Below are 4,390 nucleotides of genomic sequence, written 5' to 3' on the forward strand. Positions count from 1 at the left end.
GTCAAAATAGAATCATTATACCCAAAATATCTCATATTTTTAAAATTGCTCATAGTTTTTTACTAATAAACCTTGTACATTTTCAACTCTTCATCTTATGTGAGCATTTACTCATTTTTGGATACCCAAAATATCTCATATTTTTAATATTGCTCATAGTTTTTTTACTAATAAACCTTGTACATTTTCAACTCTTTATCTTATGTGAGCATTTACTCATTTTTGGATACCCAAAATATCTCATATTTTTGATATTACTCATAGTTTCTTACTAATAAACCTTGTACATAGTCAACTCTTCATCTTATGTGAGCATTTACTCATTTTTGGGTATCATCTTTTACAAAATTGGATTTATCTCCTCCCCACACATGGATTGATCTTATTGGTCCATAGGAACCTTAATTGGACCATAATCCATAAAATTTTGAAAATCTAGACACTTAGGCTAAGGTCCTTTATACCTATTTCCAATTAATTCCAATTGCACATTGAAAAATTCTTTTTGAATTTCTATTTCAGGGGAATTCATTTTAATAAGATGAGATATTTTTCTATCTAAAAATATTCAATTTCTGAATATTCTCTCTCTAGAATATTTTCTCTCTCTATGTCAAAATAGGCAGAGACGAGATCTCTTATATTTCTGAAGAGGGAATTGATTACAGGGGGGAAGATGCTGTATATCTTGAGAGGCTAGGGAGGAATCTTACATTCTCTCCCACTTGAAAAACGCGAGATGCCCTCATCTCGCAAATTGGGGGTAATTTCGCAAGATGCACGAATAAGAGACTGAGAGAAAATTTAACTAAGATTAACCACCAAGAAAAGTCTCAAAGAGAGCAAGACTCAAGACAAGAACAAGATTTCAACTTTATTCATTCTTGGAACATATACAGTAAAGATAGAAGAACTTTTTACACTTCCATAAGCTCATATGGTCACAAAAGCAACACTCACAAGCTGCACACGTATAAGGTAACTCATCTATGGGAATAATTCGGCTGGATATTGCAGCACCTACCTCAGTGGTATGAGGTGATCTAACAAAAAGACCTCTAAGAGGCAAGCCAAAAATGGGATAAAGGCATATCTTCTCGTGAGGAAGAAAGCACGCTAGTAAGAAGACCCGCTCAGAAAATCCACCATGCCTTGATCTCATCACGCAATAGTATCGGGGACCCAAACCCAAGGCTTCAATAACCATAGCCAAGCGGACATTGTTACGGAAGTGCTGCCACTCCCACGGTGTTACCCTAGTTATATCTCGACAGGTCCGCCGCCATTTGGTCTGAGCTACAGAAGTTCCCAAGTGAGGGAAAAGTGAGCGCTCATACAGTTCTATAAAATCCTTCTTCACAGATTCGCTTGCGTCTTGAAGGTGAGAAATCATCATGGATAAAACCAATTCCTGCTGCCAAGCCATGAAGGAGATTAAGAAAGAAAGGGGATCGATGGAAGTAAGATTAAGGTGAGCGAAAAGTAAAAGTTATGACTTATATAAAGAAAGGAGCTAGCGTAACCTAGAAGCCAACGGTATCTTGCCACTGAAGTTTTACCGTCTTTCCATGATTTGGGTTTGGCACACATATTTCTATAGAAAGCTTACATGAAATACATTATGAACTTTGAGATGAGGAGGTAAAAGAAGCTCGTAGGCTAAGCCACTTACTTTCTTTGAATTCAGATAAGGCTCACAATATCTGGGGGATAACTTCTTATACTCCCCAAGAGATAAAGAACTTCTTTTGGGCCGTACTCGAATGAAGAACAAAACCTTGGTATCCAAAACACCGATTTTCACTTCTAAACTCATTGTTCTGAATCCTTAAAACAGATGGGACTCCTGAGAAGTATTCAAGGGAAAGGGTCTTCCTTATTTAAACAGAATCTTTCTTTTATTTTAGAGAGGGAATAATTATAAGATCAAAAAGGGATATTCTTACTCCTGTATACCTTGAAGGCTGGACGAGAATCTTACATTAACCAACTGTGAGATCCCTGTCCCCACCGCACAACGGATTGGGGGTGCTAGCAGCAGAAGTAGCATTTCTTGCGCGGGACAGGGTCCCACACTCGGGGCCTCGCCCACGGATATCCGGACAAGAGACTAATCTGTCGGTTTTTCCAAAACCGAACCCGGAAAAACTTCCTTCACCTGGAAAGCACGGGCGATTCCACTAGGATAACTCTTTACTCTAACGTAGTCAAGACCATTACTGATCAAGCTGATCCGCCGACTGTACCTATAAAGATACTCGGTCAGATCAAGGAAGAAACTTGCACTTGGATCATTGGGATCAACGCTTTTTTCCCCATTAAGAGGCACAGCCGTTGATTCCTATCCATAGAACAATTACTATCCGGGATTTACTTTATCTATCGTAAACCACTGTAGTGATGGGATCCAATTTAGAATTTGATTTTTTTGTCCCGGGTACCAGGAAAAAGAGTTCCCAAGCCCCCTAGCCGGATGTTCATGCAAAAATAAAACTAGTCACACCACTTACACACCCAATATGAAATTGCCTTTTTCACAGATTCAACCAGTTTTAAAACAATCCTTTAATGAACCATAGTATCACTGATCACAATCTTCCAAATTATCCGGTTGATTCTTAATTTCCCATCATTCCTTCATCAAAGTATCTATAGCATCATTGGCAACCAGAACGCTCACCACCTGTCCACTCAGGGGCCTTTTCAATAGTTCCTAGCCCATAATACTCGGTAATATAATCACTTATAAAAATCAAGATGGACTCTCATTTTGAAGATCAGCAAGATCAACCAACAGATCCATATAAAGAGCCATGGACTCATCCATTGAAGACCAGCAAGGTCAATCAACTAGATCCATGCCCGGTTTCACAAAACAACTCTTACTCCTTGTTCCAATATCTTCCTCGACGCACGCGTGGGTATCCTAGGCGACCCTGAGCCCGAGCACCGTATGGTCAGCACCCTCTAGGATCCTTAGGCCGCTTCCTTGGTCCCTCATCCACCGTACCGGAAGCTCACCATTTTAATCGAGGCTGGTCAAGACCTCGGCCGACTTTGCTACGCGAGACGTCCTCCATTGACTCTCCGTTCAGCAGTTGCAACTTTATCAGTTAGGTCTCCACAACCTTAATCACAAGATGGTCAAAATGCTTCCCCAACATTCTTGACATAAAACAGCCATTTACAAACAGCATTTACAAACAATTTATAAATACAGTTTCTATATTAACTCTCATTTTTCCACATTATCCCTCATCAATCCACATTACTTATTCCACATTTCATTTATATGTGTACTCATCCCATGACATCATTTTCCATCTCATCACTTCAGATTCCTTCACATCACATATCATATATTCACATCCATACATATATCCACATCCACATCCACATTCACATCCATACATCCACATCTACATCCATGCATCTATTTTCACATCCACATCTACATGCACATTCATGCATCCTCATCCATACATCCACATCTACATGCACATTCACATCTTTACATCCACATCTATATGCGTACATTCACATCTACATGCATACATCCACATCCACATTCATACATCCACATCTCCATGCATACATCCATATCCACATTCACATTCACATCCATACATCTACATCTACATGCATACATCCACCTCCACATTCACATCCACATCTATACATCTACATCTACATGCATACATCCACCTCCACATTCACATCCACATCTATACATCTACATCTACATGCATACATCCACATCTCCATGCATACATCCACATCCACATTCACATTCACATCCATACATCTACATTCACATTCACATTCACATCCATACATCTACATCTACATGCATATATCCACATCTACATCCATGCATCTACATCCACATCCTCATTCACATCCATACATCCACATTCGCATTCACATCTACATGCATACATCCGTACATACACATCCACATTTACATCCATGCATCCACATCCACATCCTCATTCACATCCATACATCCACATTCATGCATCCACATCTACATGCATACATCCGTACATACCCATCCACATTCACATCCATATTCTCACCCTTTCACAACCCATATACATCTTATCCCATCACATACACTTCTTACCTCATCCCATACACATCCTATCACTTCTTAACTCATCTTATCACATCCTAACTCATCTCATATGCATCTTATCACATCTTATCACTTCCCATATCTTTTATGTATACCTCTATGCATGAAATTCAATTATGCTAAAAGTAACACTTTTATAATGAAATATTCATCTCTTATGCATACCTCTATGCATGAAATTCAATTATGCTAAAAGTAACACTTTTATAATAAAATATTCATCTCTTATGCATACCTCTATGCATGAAATTC

Source organism: Cibotium barometz, chromosome 32 (assembly GCF_041138505.1).
Source record: "Cibotium barometz isolate CiBa-2024 chromosome 32, ASM4113850v1, whole genome shotgun sequence".
NCBI classification, from domain to species: Eukaryota; Viridiplantae; Streptophyta; class Polypodiopsida; order Cyatheales; family Cibotiaceae; genus Cibotium; species Cibotium barometz.